Source organism: Elaeis guineensis, chromosome 3 (genome assembly GCF_000442705.2).
Source record: "Elaeis guineensis isolate ETL-2024a chromosome 3, EG11, whole genome shotgun sequence".
Taxonomy (NCBI): Eukaryota; Viridiplantae; Streptophyta; class Magnoliopsida; order Arecales; family Arecaceae; genus Elaeis; species Elaeis guineensis.
The window spans coordinates 36,557,358-36,575,758 of record NC_025995.2 but is presented as its reverse complement, the minus strand read 5'-3'; positions in this window follow the sequence as shown (position 1 = coordinate 36,575,758).

Here is an 18,401-nt window from a genome sequence, read left to right as displayed (position 1 = left end):
TGGCAGCTGGCTCCTCAAGTACAGGATCCATTATCACATATAAGATCCGTTCATGCTCCAAGACTATCTTCAACTTTCGATACCAGCTACTGAAGTTGGGTCCCACCAACTTATCATTGTCCAACAATAATCGGAGCGAAAGGGAAGTGACCATATCTGTACAAAAGAAAATCATAACCTAATTAGTAATTGATTCATTAAACCTAAATATTTGGACTTTAATCAAAAGGTTTCTCTCACTATTTTATTCGAATTGATAGCCTCTATCTCCAATTCGAGGAATTATTTTAATTCCTTAGTAGGTACTAGAATCCACTTAGACTGCACACAAGCCCAACTTTGGTTGGCCAACCCATGTACATCTAAGGGAAGGTTCATAACCAATTATTTTTCTAAATAATTTTTAGTAATTTTAATTTTGCCCCAGAAACCTAATCAGTAGGCTTTGGCCTCCACTGTAAGGATCCGATTAGGTCCAACCATTAACATGACCATACTTGGTGCATCTAACCAATAAATGATTAAGCCCAACTTTGGTTGGCTCACCTAACCACCATTAGAGAGATACTTCCAAGTCATCATATGATGAGTGATAATTCCATTAGTCAACAAGCACCAGGCCTTTGGGTCTGCAATGATTATTGAGTTAATGGACTCATTATCAAACACCTTAATGGGAGGCTATGACTCAGTTATCTCTATAACTTTATCATTTTAAGGACCTAATAATTTTAGAGGATTTAAATGATTTAGAGGATGAGGTCAGATGAACCAGCTTATCATGATCCTCCCACTGGCTTCATCAAGTCAGCTTAAGGGAGACCATTAAAAGGGCTGATCTAGAAGCACCTAAATCAGTCACACTGATTTACCTAGCTGACATGGGTCAGCTCGAATAGTCAAGTGATCCGATCAAAATATAATTTCACCAAGAGGCCAAGTAAGTTCGATCAGCGGGAGGTTCAGCCAAAGCTTGCCTTAGACACCATCAAAAATCGCCAGGTAAGCAGGCTCCCAATTAAAAACCACCGGTCTGGTTTACCTTAGATACCAACTGATTTAATTAATTTCGATTAGATCAACCTAACAGTTTGTGCTAGATCGCTTAGCCAAGAATCAAGTTCATTTGGTTCTTGTTAAAGATATGGACTTGACCAACTACAACTATTGTAATTGATCTAGAGAATCCTTGACCTAATCTAAGACAATAATTGATTAGATTTAGTCAATTCTGTAATTAAGTCCATCTTTAATCTAACCATAGGTCTAACCCAAATAATGGACCTAATTCTCACTAACCCATTAACCCAATGTGTTATGGTTTATGTTTTAGGTTCTTCAATTCACAATCCTAGAACCTAATCAAACAACTTCTTAATTCTTAATTAAGTTTTGGGCTGAGGGTTGGGTTCGGCTTTTCAAAAATAATTTTCATATTTGTAAAGCAATTTTACAATATGGTTCTACCAACTATATTGCATGTTTGATTCATAATCAAGATGTAAGTGAAATAAATATGAAACTACTTTAGATCTAATCTAAACAGGCTTATGTAATTGAAACAATTTCAACTTTAAATAATTTTTTTGCAAAAAATTATTAACAAAGAGATTTTATTTTAGATTTAAATATTTTTTAAATCTAATAAATTATAAATTTAATCTAGATCATATCTAACAAATTTATGATTAAAGATAGATCTACACGAACTAGGACAACCTTTGCACTGTAAGGGGTAAACCTTACAGCTGGACAACCTTGCAATTCATGATTGATCTAAAATTTTAATTTTAGATTTAATAATCAGATTATAAATTAGATCTAATCTATGAAATAATCTAAGTATGTATAAATAATTATGTAATAAACAACCTAGGCTCTGATACCAATTATAGGAACTAGATCTAGGGTTTCTGGGTTAGATCTTGAAATTTTTTCAAGATCAGACAGCGGAAGAATAAAATAAATCAAAATTTATTTTTTAAAATTAGAGAATCTTTAGATTTTAGATTTTATTACATAATTATTACATAGCATTAAATCAAAAATTAAAATATATAGAGTATGAACTACATGTTGATCATATCAACATATTTCTATACTACATCTAATGTATGTATTAAACAATAGATCAGATCTATTACCTTGCAAGTTAGATATTCTAACCTTACCAATCCAATCTTGAGGATGATGTTGTAAACCGCACATACATCCGGTCTCTAGGAGTCATCCACATGAGCCGATGAATCTTGACCAGAAGTCCTACTTTCAAAAATCAGCACAGTATGCTAGTACTGCGTTGATCCTTCTTCGATGGTTGATTAGGTGCCTCTTTCTTCTTGATTTGGACTCTTTCAAAGATGAGAAGTAGGAGGAGGAGTTTTAGATCTGAGACGCTCTCAGAAAACTCAAGATGGAGGAAGGAAAGAGATGAAACTAACAACCCTAGAAGAAGACCCTCTTCTTCTTCTCTTTACTCTTTCCTAGACACCCTGTCTTGTGTCTATTATATCTCTATGACCCAAAGGTTTTTATCTCTAATTTTTGGATTCCTCAAAGATCTCTTAAATCTCTATGCTTATCAAAAATTTTATGAAGAAACTCATTTTATAGAGAGAGATATGATAGATTCCTTGTCTAGGTTAAATACCTAGTCAAGGCTTATCCAAACATGGCAAGATAAAGGGCGCCCAACTCTTAGGTGCCTCCTCCTTATTTTTATGCATGGACCATTAGAAAAGGGTACCAAATGTGTGCCCTAAAAGTCACAAAAGTTTTTGAAAAAATATGGATAAATTCAGTGCAAAAAGGAAAGAGTTTTGGATTTCTAAAACTCTATCTCATAGAATTTGAAATCCAAACTTATTCCTACTTTGATTTGATCCACAACCACTTTCCATATATGAAAGAAGAGGGGAAACCTTTTGGACGTGGGAATAACCTGGGAGAGGGCTTTTGTTGCACAAAATAAGAGAGGATTGGTGTGGAATAAGAGAGAGGGCATGGAATAAGAGAGAGGCTTATGTGGCGCAAGGTGGAATCCTAGTCTTACTAGGATTCTATCTTATAACTTATTTTAATTTAGTTTCTCAAATCAAATCAAATTAAAATTAGATCAACCCAATTAAAATAGGTCTTAATCCAATTAAAAACCTAATTTAATCAGATTAAATTAAATTTAAATTTGATTTAATTTTTTAATCAAATTAGAAATTAGATTGACCCAAGTCCTAATGGAACCAGGACTAGTTTTTTTTTGCACTTGGCTTATCCAATAAACCAATTGAACATGATCCAATCAAGCTCAAACTAAATATAATTAAATCATATTTAATTAGACTTAATTTTAACCCATTGGTTTAATCAAATTAAGTCAATTAACAATCGAATTGCTAATCGATCCTCTTGCAATACTTGCACTAGGTTAAATGTCAATCGTATTGATCATTTAACCCTAGAATGATTCTTAATCGTTGATCAACTATCTGATCAGATCATGAACTCTAATGTGTGTGACCTTATAGATCCAAACCTAAGTCGGTAGCATAGAAATAATTTTTTGTACCAATTGAAGTAACCATCTTGCAATGATACCCGACGACCGGATAGGTCGAATGTGTAGAACAACATCCTTAGAACCCATGCGGATATAGTTTCCATATAATTCATTCTCTTGATCAAAATGATCATAGAACACCTCAGAGTTCAACTGTCAACTCTGATCAGGTTGTCCACATTGTATTTCAAAATATCAAATCCATCTGATGGATTATCCTAGCCAAGATTTTACTAAATTGAAATACAGTGACTCATTCTTCTCTAACTCTTGGAGTGGTCAATCCCATCTCGATCACACTCTGACTTCACAAGTACTTAACTATACCCAGAATCCTTTCATCACTAAATTAGAAATTCAGTTAGTCCAGTACCAAAGCACAGTGAGTTGCTTGCAAGTCACTGAGGCGATCTCAGATCTAAGGGACACTTATATCTATATCCCATCAGAGACATTCTCGACAGTAGAATGCTCTGGAGTTGGTCACGTTTAATGATGATGTATCTTTACATCTCACCTGTATGCCATACCAGTGTCTCCACACTCCTTGGTTAAGAGGACAACCAACCCATATGGCCTACAGCAACCTATGCTCGATAGAAGCTGTCGTCCTTATTAATAGCCTATCATTTATCGTGAATAGTTTTAAGGACTAATCGATAAATCTTCTCTTTATCGAATCTAAATAGTCCTAAGGACTTCATCATAACAACGAAGTTTATTAGAAGATGAAAGCTTATGATGAAAATACTAAATATATTTTATTTAATAACAAATCAATTACAATACTTGATTGCTCAACCGTCAACAACTTGACAATTGACTTTTGGGATATATTTCTCAACACTTTGAAGGCATCCTATTTAATATATATGTGGCAGTTTCTAGGACATATCCCTAGAAAGATATTGGGAGATCAGTGAAGTACATCATGGACCGTACCATATCCATCAAAGTGCAATTCCTCCTTTCTGCTATACCATTTAGCTAGGGTGTATAAGGAGGAATCCATTTTAGAGAGAATACCTTTACTTTTAAGATGATCAAGAAATTCACTGGATAAGTATTCTTCTCCTCGATCAGATTGAAGAACCTTAATATTTTTTTCAGTTTATTTCTGGAATATATTTTGATACTCTTTGAACTTATCAAATACTTCAAATTTATGTTTCATATATCTGAACCTTGATAGATCATCTGTAAAGGTAATAGGAGTATCTTCTTGTGGCCTGAGTTGTCATTGGTCCATATATATCTGTATGTACTAGAGCTAACAACTCATTTGTCCTTCTCCATATTCAGAAAATGGAGTCTTGATCATCTTACCTGATGAGACAAGATTCACAAGTTTTCAATGATTCATGATCATATGGGTCCAAGAATTTTTCTTTGTATAACTTATTTATCTTTGACTCATTAATATGACTAAGACGACAATGCCAGAGATATGTGATATTCATATTTTTTCTTTTTTTTTATATTTTTTTTAATATGAAAAATATTTTCATTGAGTATAAAAATTAAAAGATTGTTATCAATATAACCACTGCCATAAAATTCATTAGAAAATAAAATAGAGCACCATTTTCCAATTAACCTTATTTCATAACCTTATTTTCATAACAAAGGTATAGAAATAATATTTTTAATGACCTTTGGCATGTAATAACAGTCTTTTGATTTTAAAGTTTTGCCCGAAGATAAATCAAATATACAGGTTTTCACAGTCTCTATGCTAATAGACTCTCCACTTGCGCCATAGAGCTCGAGGTCACTTCTGTTCAGACCTTTGATATTTTATAGTCACTGTAATGAATTACAAATATATGATCCACAGGCGGTATCCAATACCTAAATATCAGAGTCTAAACCACTCAATAAAAAATAGGTCTATATCATATACACATCTTTTGGTGCTACACTTGCACCCTACTTCAATCTTGTAAGATAATTCTTGCAATTATTCTTCCAATGTCTAAATTTATCACAAATAATATCCATGCAGACATCTTTTGCCTTTTTATTATTACTGACCATCTCAAGGTCAGAAATATCCAGAACATCAGAGTTCTTCTCTGATACAAACCTAACTTGCAAGTTCCTCAACCAATCCACATAGCTTGGATCGATCAACATATTTTCATGCAGTGAAAATAAAGAAGCCATAATGTTGATTTAAATCTACATAAATAAAGAACAATATTATAAGTAGACCACTCATATTTGACATGGATAACTAGATGAAGACTTTTAAACTAGTTATGTCTCCCACTATTTTATCGGATACGATAGCGCTCTCCTATGGTGAATGAGAAACTCTAATCTAGTTTCTTAATGGGGTTGAGATTCTAATTCCTCAAAATCTTAGAGATATCACAACAAATCTCAATGAGTTCAAAGATAGAAAAACCTATCCACTTGCATCTCATATAACTCTCAACATAAATCTTGCCTCTAAAAATACTCATAGCCTTGTGGATATCACAACAAACTATAGTATTTTTAGTTAAGTCAGATCCTTGATTTTCATATAGTCATATCTGAAAAATACTGTTCTTGTAGATATCACAACAAAGCAACATATCTAAAATATATTGTAAAGTATCTAATATGCATCAAAAAAACCCACATCAATCTCTATAGCAAGCCTTGTGGATATCACAACAAATCTACTATGATTTTTGATAGGGTATTGACTAGGTATGAAAGAAGATATATGTAGTGTTCAAAACACTGAGCTACTTTCATTCAAGATTTGAACTAATCCAATTAGCTAAGAAAGTGGGGGTCCCCCCATTACTTTTCTTCGACACCAATAAAATTAGCCAAGCCAGCAATGGAACCAATTAAATAACTACCATACTTGAAACACTCCTTAGACACCAATTGATTAATCGATTCAAAAAATAGGTCAGCTACTGGTTCACAACACTACAAGTTAATATGATTTTTATGAGAGCATTAATGGTCTCACGCACATCCTAATTCAATCAATCACAATGATGCACTGTTATAGTTGTATTTTAACAATCATAACAACTAATCATAGTATCCAATCATATCTCTAAGATATGAGATCATAATCATGTAGCATGATTATAACTAAGCATCTCAAGTATATCACATATGCATGAAGTTCTAATAACATACATGAACATGAAATATATTTTTCAAGATTTTTCTTCTTGAGACATCACAGTGGCACCCCTACACGCCATAAGAGTATCCTATGGAATAGGAAGAGAAGATCTATGAACCCTACTTGCTCTTATCACCGAATGGCTTGGTGATGAACCCCAATTAGAGTACTAAGCTACTAAGAAAGATTCTATACATACATCATACATTTTATATTTAAAACATATCTCTAAGACATGCTAGGGTTTGGATGTTCAATCCGGTTCAACCCTTGACCCGACTTGAACCAAACCAAAAACCCATGTTTGATCACAATCAAGATAATAATTTAATCTTTGTTCATATAGATCAAGGTAGACTCTGATACCACTATTGGGTTTTGGTGGCACAGTGGAAGAACTAGGTGTTTAAAATTTTTCATTCAAAACACCCGATGTACCGAAAATCCTAATACCCAGAAATCTTTGACTATAATAATCAAAGTATAATAAATTAAACTTGGATAAGTAGCATACCTATAGTGCTAATCCTAATTTCCACAAGACATCCAAGTGTCCACCCTTCAACGGTGATCTATATGAAAATTAAACAAAAGACAGAGCTCCTTCTTCTCCTTGCTTCAGGAGTTCTAGCCCCTAGAACTCGACTAGCCTCATACCAATCAGATTTCTTCAAGAACCTGACCTCACCCTCTCAGAATGTTCTTTGGACTTCTAATTCCTCTTCTTTAAGACACTCACAATCCTTATTTGGATCAGATAAGGCTTTGTCTTAAATCTGAAAGCCTTGTCCTAAAACTAAGATAGGTTGTAAGAAAGAAAGTAGAGCAACAGAGAGAAATTGAAAACTCGATCTGAATACCTCGAACACCCAGCATCCAGGCCTTTATATAGCCATCAGAGGGATGCCAAAAGAGAAGGACACACCTCATTCAAGAGGCATATTTGATCTAATTATCAAAGATAAGAGTTCCTTCAAGTAGAAGGACTCTTATCAATGATACATCAATCAGCATCCTCTTCTGCACGTGCGACCAGAGAAGGGATATTTTTGTGTCCCTTCTCAAATCAAAAAAAAATTACAAAAATCTATGTGGATACAAGATTCAATCCTAATCTCAGATCATCTAGTAAAGAAAAAAAAATCAACAAAAAGAAGTGATCCTTGCACCTCTTCATGCGAGTACTGATCACCATGTGTGCATGCACATGAGGGAAGTTTTGGCATCCATTTGGCCATTAGATAGGTCTGGAAAAATTCCAAAAAAATCACCAAAAATAGCTTGTCAAATGTGGAAGATTATTGCAAAAGATTGTTCAAATTTGAAAGATGCAACACTTCTGCGCGTGTGCAAGAGAGACCCTTCTCGTTTCCAATTTTTCTCCATCCCAAAAATCTCAGAAAAAATCCATCTCATGCTTTGAGATATGTAATAGAGGATGTAGGGTGATATGGGCTATCATATTTATCTTAATCCCATACCAGAAGGACTCTTTTCTTCTGCTTATGCCAACATCTGCATGCAAATAGTTTTTTGTGCCAAGAGTCCTTCACAATTTGGACTCTTCATAATTGGTGTTAACATGGGATGTGGCATCCCAATTTAAGCTGCTTCCAGATGGCACGACCTAACCTAAATGCCCACCAAATTGAGCTAGCTAATTAGCAAGGGATGAGACCAAATTGATCTCCAAAGGAGTAAGAGTTTCCATATGTGCTAGCATGCTTATCGGAACCCTGATTGAATCCAAAATTTCAATCAACTTTTTTCAAAAGCATCCTTAGCTAATTTTCATATGTGTGTGACCCATTGAGTTTCACATCTAGTCAATAGTAGATCTGGGTGCAAGTTGATAAAATTTGATTAGATTTCAGTCTAATCGATTAAGATCCAATCGAGCTAACCCGAGCTCAACAATTAGAATCCTTTCTAATTGGTGATTGAATTAAACTCTTTAATTTGATCAAAAACTTACAAGTCAAGATTAACATTGTTGGGTATAAAATAATCCTAGCCAAAGTTCATAAGAGGCCAACCCTCCTAGGACTCTTCCAGCTTCCGACCTTGTGCGGCGTCTTTCTGAACTCCTCCAGCCGTCCGAGCTTCCACGGTACCATTCGAACTCCTCCAGCAGTTAACCTTCCATAGTGTCTTTTAGATTCCTCCAACGGACGAACTCCTATCGTACCCTTCGAACTTTTCCAATAATGAGCTCCTTCAGTCATCTATCGAACTGCTCCAAATGTTCTCTGGGCTTCACTATCAGCCGATTTTCTATAGTGATTGACTACTCTCCGAATCTCTTCCAGACTTCCTCCCATCATGATCGACTTTACTCCGAGCTTCTTTCGAACTTCATCAATATTTGGGTTTCTCCAGCAGTAGAACTTCTACAATAACCAGACTCCATCCAAGTTTCTACAGTGGTCAACCACCTTTCGAATTTCATCCGAGCTTCTACAGTAAGTGAATTCCGTCCGAACTTCTATTGCACGCAGACTTCAACCGAGATTCTACAATAAGCGGTCTCCATTCGGGCTTCTATTGCAACCGATCTCCATTCGAGCTTCTACAATAAGCGATCTCTATCCAGACTTCCATGATAATCGGTCTCCATCCGAGCTTCTACAGTAAGCGGCCTCCTTCCGAACTTCTGCAAGAATCGGACTCCGTCCGAACTTCTATAGTGGATGGATTCCAGATGAACTTCTACAACGGATGGGCTCTAGCAGTCGAATTTCTACAGTGACTGACTGTCTCCTGTGTCTTCTGTACCTCTCCAGCTATCAACCTTCAACAGTGCCAATCGGACTTCAACAGTGCCAACCAGACCCCTCCAACAGATAAATTTCCTCTGGACCCCTCCAGCGGTCGACCTTCCACAGTGTCCTCCAGACTCCTCCAACGGATAAACTTCCATAATGCCTTCTGGACTCTTCTATCGGTCAACCTTCTATAGCACCTTTCGAATTTTGCTATTGGTCGATCTTCTGTTGGATTCCTCATGCAATCGGACCTCTCCAGCGGATAGTCTTCAGACAAGCTTCTACATCAAACAAATTTCAGACGAACTTCTCTAGCAATTGGACTCCAGCCAGATTTCTCCAATAAAAAGTTTTCGTCCGAGCTTCTACAGCAGATGACTTCCGTCTGTAGCATCAACGCCCAAGGCACCCAACAACAGTTAATCCATCAGCAACCTCGAAAACATCCTTGCTTTTTTTAGATTACTGAGACAGAGAGCTATTCCGCTCCACCAGACATCCCAACCGAGCTTCAGCCGTCCGATCCGAACTCTCTGGCAAGTCACGACAACGGACACCACTCCACTTTCTGTAACAAACTCCACGTGGTCCCACCACTCTCTGACAAGTCGCGACAACGAACACCACTCCACTCTCCGTAACAAACTCCATGTGGCCCCGAACGGCCCACTACCAGGCAGTTATGGACGTCGCTGCCAATCGGTTACGCTCTCCCATCTATAAAAGAGACCCCTCAGATATGTTCTCCTTTAAGCTCTAAGCACTATCTCTAAACTCTGCTAAAATTACATTCGAGTGCTCCATTTTTGTTGAGACAGAGTACTGACTTGAGCATCGGAGGATCTTGCCGGAGCACCCCCAACTCCAGTTTAAACTTTCCTTGCAGGTCCCAGTGGCTGCCATGATCCCCTCGACTCCAGCTTCTCCGGCATCGATGGAATTCTGCACCAACAGAATTGGCACTAGAGGAAGGGCCTGTGTCTTCGCAGGACCCTTGTTCTTAAAGGAGTACTCAACGGAACTGTCTCCGATTATCTTCTTCAACATCTTCTTCTTCTTCTCTGGCCTGATCCCAACATGATGCCTCTCTGAAAGGCATCCACTAGGCGATCTACGGCCTCCATGGCCAGATCTCAGCAAGATCCGCCAGCTCCATCCTCGTCTCCAATTTTTTAGGCTCCTCCTCCTCCGACAATGACAGTCGGCATGGAGCAGTTCGACCTGCTAGTTCAGCAGGTCAGGGGCCTCACCGAAGCGGTGCAGACCATGCAGCAGCAGCAGCACATCAGGTATCTGTGCGGCTGGAAAGAGCATCATCGGAGTTCCAGAATTTGATGATCGGGCAGCCCACTTGGGTCAGTCACCCTGTATCCCCCGAAAAGGGGAAGCAGAGGGCGGAGAGCCCTCTGTCTGATCATGATTCCATCCCTGGAGGGTCCCTACCTCTGTTCTACCAGAAGACCCTCGAGATTCACGATCAAGAGGATCTCCTGAATCAAAAGTTCTAAGAGATGAACCGACAGATCGAAGAGCTCTGCCATGCTCCCCCTGCTTACGGTGAGGATATCTGTACTGACCCTCTTTTTTTTCAAAAGATTATGTAGGAACTGATCCCGTCGAACTTCAAGCTTCTCCAATTTGAGAGCTACAACGGGACCTCGAATCTGGTTGACCACCTGGAGGCCTTCCGGATAATGATGCTGCTCCATGATGCGCCAGACGCCATCCTGTGCTGAGCTTTTCCATCTATCTTGAAGGGAGCAGCAAGAAATTGGTACTCGACATTGAAGTTGGATACTACCTTCTCCTTTGATCAAATGAGCCATCAGTTTGTGGCTCATTTCGTCAGCAGCCGACATCTCCGGAGAGGTTCAGAGTCCCTCATCAACATCAAGCAAAAGGAGGAAGAATCCATCCGAACTTATGTCAACCGTTTTAACATCGCCGCATTAGAGGTCCAAAACTTGGACCAATCAGTTGCAATGGCCACCCTGAAGAGTGGTCTTCAAAAGAATGACCTTCTATTTTTCTTGAAAAAGAAGTATCCTAGGGACTTCGCTGATTTGCTGGCTCGGGCCGAAGGATATGTCCGAGTAGAAGAAGCCTTCAAGCTGAAGGACGAGGAGGCCGCGAAGGAGCGGTAGGTGGGTGACTCCAGTAAGCCCACAGCTGAAAAAGGATCGAGTGAAGCTTGGCCACATTCTCGAACTCCCCCTGGACACAAGCGTGTCTGAACTCTCCCTCGAGCTCATAGGCAGAGAAGCCCGAACCGCAGAGTTTGGCGGAGCTCTCCCCCAGGAAGATTCCACAGCTACGCCCCTCTCAATCCTCCAAAAACTCAAGTACTGATGGAGATCAGGGAGCAGCTGTCAAGGCCCGAAAAGATGCACACACACCCCAAGAAGTGTAACCCTAACAAGTTCTGCCTCTATCATCGTGACCACGACCACGACATGGATGAGTGTATTCAGCTTCGAGATGAGATCGAGGAGCTCATCAGACGGGGTCAGCTCAACAGATTCATCCGACATCGGCCTGAAGGTAGGAAAGATCGGCCGAGGGCCCTATCACAACTAGAGCCACCAAGGAAGGAAGAACAGCCTGAAGATCGACCTTCAATCGGGATCATCAACACTCTCTCTGGAGGACCCCGATGGGGAGCAGCCAATGGATCGACCAGACCGCCCAAGTGGTAGAGGACTGAAGAATCTATAACCTTTACTGAAGAAGATGCCCAAGAGATTCAATTGTCCCATAATGATGCGGTCATAGTTTTTTAAATATTGCTGACTATGATGTACACCGTATTCTTGTTGATAATGGAAGCTCGACTGACATTTTATTTTACGATGCATTCTCAAAAATATCCATTCCGGATGATCGATTAGGGTCGATAAGCTCTCCATTGGTAGGGTTCACTGGCGATGCTATGCCAGTGGAAGGAGTATTAACTTTGACCGTAGTTGCAGGTCGGTGCTCGAAATAATCTAGAGCGCAAGTAGATTTTCTAGTAGTAAGGGTGCTATCTGCCTACAACGCAAAACTCAGCAGACCTGACCTCAATACCCTCTGAGCTGTGGTATCGACCTACCATTTGAAATTGAAATTTTCTACAAGCCAAGGGGTCGGAGAGGTCAGAGGAGATCAAGTCCGGGCAAGACACTGCTATAACATAGCCTTACAAAGAAATGGTCAGTTTGACCCCTGTCCGATTGATGGATTAGACACCCACGATGACCTTGCTGAAGAACGAGGTGAGCCAATTGAAGATCTTGTCTCAATTCCTTTGAACGATGAGAATGAAGAGCACGTGGTGAAGATTGGCTCCAACCTGGGAGAAGAGGTATGGACATGGCTCATCAATTTTCTATAAAAGAATGCGGATGTTTTCACTTGGGTTCCAGCGGACATGCCGGAGATTGATGCGGAAGTCATGGAACACCATTTAGCTATTGATCCCAAACATCAGCCGATGAAGAAAAAAATCTGAGGTCATGCACCGGAAAGGCAGAAGGCAATAGCTGAGGAAGTTGATAAACTCCTGAAAGTTGGGTTCATTAGAGAAGTCAACTATCCGAATTGGGTCTCTAATGTGGTTCTCATCAAGAAGGCGAACGGTAAGTGGAGGATGTGTATAGACTTCAAAAAGTTGAATAAAGCCTGCCCGAAGGACAGTTACCCTCTGTCCAGAATTGATCAATTAGTGGATGCAACTTCGGGCCACGAGTTTCTTACTTTCGTGGATGCATTCTCTGGCTACAATCTAAATATACCAATTTCAAAATTTAAATTTCAAATTTTAAATTTTAAATTTCAAATTTTAAATAAATTTTAAATTTCAAATTTCAAATTTTTGAATTTTAAATTTTGAATTTCAAATTTCAAATTTTAAATTTTGAATTTTAAATTTGAAATTTCAACCAAATTTCAAATTTTAAATTTCAAATTTTGAATTTTAAATTTTTGAATTTTGAATTTCGAATTTTAAATTTCAAATTTCAAATTTCAAATTTTGAATTTTAAATTTTTGAATTTTGAATAATTTTAAAAATTCAAATTTTAAATTTTTGAATTTCAAATTTCAAATTTAAACTTTTAGATTACAACTTAATCTACACATGCAAATATATATATCATATCTAAGAACCCGCTCTGATACCATTTGTGGAGAAATTCAGTGCAGGGGTAAAATGGTAATTTTAAATTTTTTAAAAATCATGATTTTATAGTGAAAAAATATTAATTAATTTAATTAATTAACATAAATTTATCCTATACTAGGATCAAAATATGATATATAGCATGCACGCATTTAAATTTGAAATTCGAATTTGAACAATAAACACTTTATTATAATGTGTTCAGAACACAATACCTTTGTACGGGTAGTAGATCGCCGTAATCTGATCATCATCGAGAGAGTCTGATCATCGTGATGCAGCCACACAGTGTGTCTAGCCTCTGTGAATCATCCACACGAAGCTTCCGATCTGATCGACTCCTCACGAGTGCTAGCTCGTTTAGAGCCCTTTTGATGGTCGATGCTGATCGAACTCCTTCGATCGATATCTGTCGATTCTTCAGATACTCTAGATCATCAACAGATGTGCTTGAGAGGATGTTGAAGATCTTCCTGAGATTTTGTGAGCTCACGACACTCGTAGCTCACTTTCTCACTTCCCGAACCCCAGGCTAAAACTCTAGGAAACTCACCGGAAACCTTGCACCCACTTTTCTTTCTTTTCTTTCTTTTTCTCTTGGAAGGATATGAACTTCCTTCTCATGCACAAGACTTCTCACGCCCCAAAATTTTTCTCCAAAAATCTTTTTCTTGCATGCCCCACTCTTCTCCTCCTTTTATAACAACGTCAAAGTCTTATCCAAAAGAAAGGATAAAGATGAGTAATTGCACATTTGAATTCAAATCAAATTTTCAATTCAAGTGGACACCAACTCATCCCTTATCCATAAAAGGTGTGAGGCCTAGCTTAAATTGTACATGAAGTAATTTCATGAGAAACTTTTTCTCATGTAATAAATGGGGCGTAAAAAAAGGGATAAGGCACAAAGATTGATTGCCCATTCAAATTCAAACTTTATTTTAAATTTGATTGGCCAACCAATCATCCTCATCCATTCATATGGCACATTAAAGTGGGGTGTGGAGAGGGCTTGGCGTGAGAAAAAAAATTCATGAGAAGTTCTTTCTCATGAATTCAAATGGGTGCAATGGAAGTGAGGTGGCGTATGGAGATTGGGTCAAGGTGGTTTAATTATTTAAACCAACCTAATTGAACCAAATAAGTTAGGTCCAATTAGACTAATTTAAACTCAATTTAATTAGGCTTAATTAGGCTCAATAAAATTTTAATCAAATAAGGAATTGACTAAGCCCAACCCCTGATCAAATCAGGGACCAAACCATCTTGACGATTAGGTCAACTCTTAACCTAATCGGGTCAAACCCAACTGAATCCAATTCAATTGGACTTGATCCAAAAATAATTACTCCATCAAATTGAGTTAATTAGTGATCAAATTACTAATTAAACTCTCATAAATACTGAGTCCAAATCCGATGGGCAATCGGACATCAGAATTTATCGATATGTAACCCTGATCGAAAAGTCCCAACCAGTGGGACTCTTGACCCCGGTACCCATAATGTGTGGAACTCATGATCAGAGAATCCTGATTCTCGATCACTGAGTTCCAAATATGTAGGATTCTACACCAGTCATTAGATCAGATAGGAACCTCTAATGTGTGTGACCCCGCAGGTTCGAACCTAAGCCGGTAGCATAGGAACCAATTTCTGTACTAATCGAAGTGACCATCTAGCAATGGTACCTGACATCTGGATAGGTTGAATAGTCACAATCGCAACACTCAAAACCTACATGAATATGGTTACTGTATAATTCATCCTTTTGACCCCTGTGTTTAGGATGACTCAGGGTTAAACTGTCAACCCTGATCAGATCATCCGAATCGTGCTCAACTCAAACAGTCCTGTGACTCCTCATAAGGACTACCCTAGCCAAGGTTTTGCTAAATTGAAACACGACTGTACACAGCTCCTAAACTAGAGTGGTCAATCCCATCTTGACACACGCACTGGCAAGTCAAGTACTTGACTACACCCAGCAGCCTTCCATCACTGAATTAAAAATTCAGGTAGTCTAGTGCCTAAGTGTAGTGAGTTGCTTGCAAGTCACCGTGGTGGTCTCAGGTCAGAGGGATATTTATACCCATATTCCATCGGTAGCAAATCTTGACAGCAGAAATAGCTCCGGAGTCGGTCACGTTCAGTGCAGATGTACCCTTACATCTCACCTGTATGCCAAACCAGTGTCTCCACACTCATTGGTTAAGAGGACAACCAACCTATATGGCACACAATGACCTATGCTTGATAAACGTTGTCGTCCTTGGTAACAACGTATCATTTGGTCACGAACAGATTTAAGGACTAAATGACAAATCCTCCTTTGTCGACTCTAAATAGTCCTAAGGACTTCACCACAACATAGGAGTTCATTAGAAGATGAAATATTTTGTGATGAAAAATATCAAAATAATTTTTATTAATTCATAATTCATGTACATATACAAAATTGAGCACAACCGTCAACAGGCTGACGATTGACTTTGGGACACTATTCCCAACAATCTTTCACTTGACCTAAAGCCAATCGGTGCAGTATCTAATACCCATCTTCGACTTGTGGTTGTCGAACTCCTTCACTGCAATAGCTTTAGTGAATGGGTCAGTCAGGTTCTCTTTTCCGTCGATCTTCTGAAGATCGACGTCACCTCGATCCATAATTTCTCGGATGAGATGGTAGCGGTACAGAATATGCTTCGTCCGCTGGTGTGCCTTTGGTTCCTTCGCCTGAGCAATGGCTCCAGAGCTGTTACAGTAGAGCAGAACTGGACCAACAAGGGAGGGTGCTACTTCGAGCTCGGTGATGAATTTCTTCAGCCACACCGCTTCTTTGGCAGCATCTGATGCAGCGACATACTCCACCTCGCAAACTGAATCAGCCACTGTGTGTTGCTTGGAACTTTTCCAGCAGATAGCCCCACCATTAAGGGTAAAAATAAATCTTGACACATTTTTGCTATCATCGTGATCAGACTGAAAACTAGAGTCTGTAAACCCTATAAGTCTCAAGTCTGATTCACCATAAACAAGCCACTGGTCCTTAGTATTTCTTAAATACTTTAGGATGGTTTTAACAACTTTCCAGTGATTCTCCCCTGCGTCAGATTGGTATCTACTCACTACCCCTAGTGAGTATGCCACATCTGGTCGTATACATGTCATGGCGTACATGATAGATCCCACTACCGAAGCATATGGAATCCTATCCATATGCTCTCTCTCTTGAGGTGTTGTCAGACAATCCCTCTTTGAGAGAGAAATTCCATGGTCTATCGGAAGATAGCCTTTCTTGAAATTTTCCATGCTGAACCTCTTCAGCATAGTATCAATGTACGTGGACTGAGATAAACCAAGCAACCTTTTAGATCTATCCCTATAGATCTTCATCCCTAGGATGTAGGAAGCATCTCCCAGATCCTTCATGGAGAATTGTGACGACAGTCAAATCTTTATTCCCTGTAATGCAGGGACATCATTTCCGATTAAGAGAATGTCATCCACATACAATACAAGAAATACTACTACTGGACCATTAGCCCACTTATAAATGCATGGCTCTTCTCCATTCTTAACGAAGCCATACGTCTTGATCATCTTATCAAAACGTATGTTCCAACTCTGTGATGCCTGCTTAAGTCCATAAATGGACCTCTGTAGCCTGCATACCTTAGACTCATCTATGGATGTGAATCCTTTAGGTTGTATCATATACACCTCTTCATCCAGCTCTCCATTTAGGAAAGCTGTCTTCACATCCATCTGCCAGATTTCATAATCCAGATGGGCAGTTATCGCAAGCATAATTCGAATGAATTTGAACATTGCCATAGGAAAAAATATCTCATCATAGTCTATACCATAACGTTGACGATATCCCTTGGCAACCAGACGAGCTTTATAGGTTTCCACCTTTCCGTCTGCGCCCCTCTTCCTCTTGAAGATCCACTTACACCCTATGGGTTTTACTCTTTCGGGTGGATCAACCAATGTCCACACATCATTGACCTTCATGAACTCCATTTCGGATTTCATGGCCTCCAGCCATTTCTTACAGTTGGGTCTCTGCATTGCATCCATGTAGGTGATCGGATCCTCATCATTTTCATCAAGTTCGATAGGATCACCATCACGGACCAAGAAACCATAGTATCTGTCTGGTTGATGAGGTACTCTACCAGATCGCCTTAAGGGTGCTTGAACAATGGGCTCCGGATTTGATCTAACCAAATCTGATTCAGGTTCAGCAACTTGTGTCGATTTTTTCACCTGTCGAACTTCGTCAAGTTCGATCTTAGAGGCAACAGTCCCTTCACTAAGGAACTCCTTTTCCAAAAAGATTGTCTTAAGGCTGACAAACACTTTTTGCTCATCAGCTAGGTAGAAGTAATACCCTTTGGTCTCTTTTAGGTACCCTATAAAGTTACACTTGTCAGACCTAGGTCCAAGCTTGTTCGTAATTAAACGTTTAACATAAGTCGGACACCCCCAAACCCTAAGGTGTGAGAGTACTGGCTTACATCCTATCCATATCTCATATGATATTTTGGTTACAGACTTACTCGAAACTCTATTTAGAAGGTAACAAGCTGATTCGAGCCCATATCCCTAGAGGGAGATCGGCAGACCAGCAAACCCCATCATGGATCGAACAATGTCCAACAAGGTCCGATTCCTCCTTTCAAATACACCATTATGTTGTGATGTTCCAGGAGGAGTCCATTGAGAGAGAATCTCATTCTCCCTAAGATATGTCAAAAAATCATTGAAAAGGTA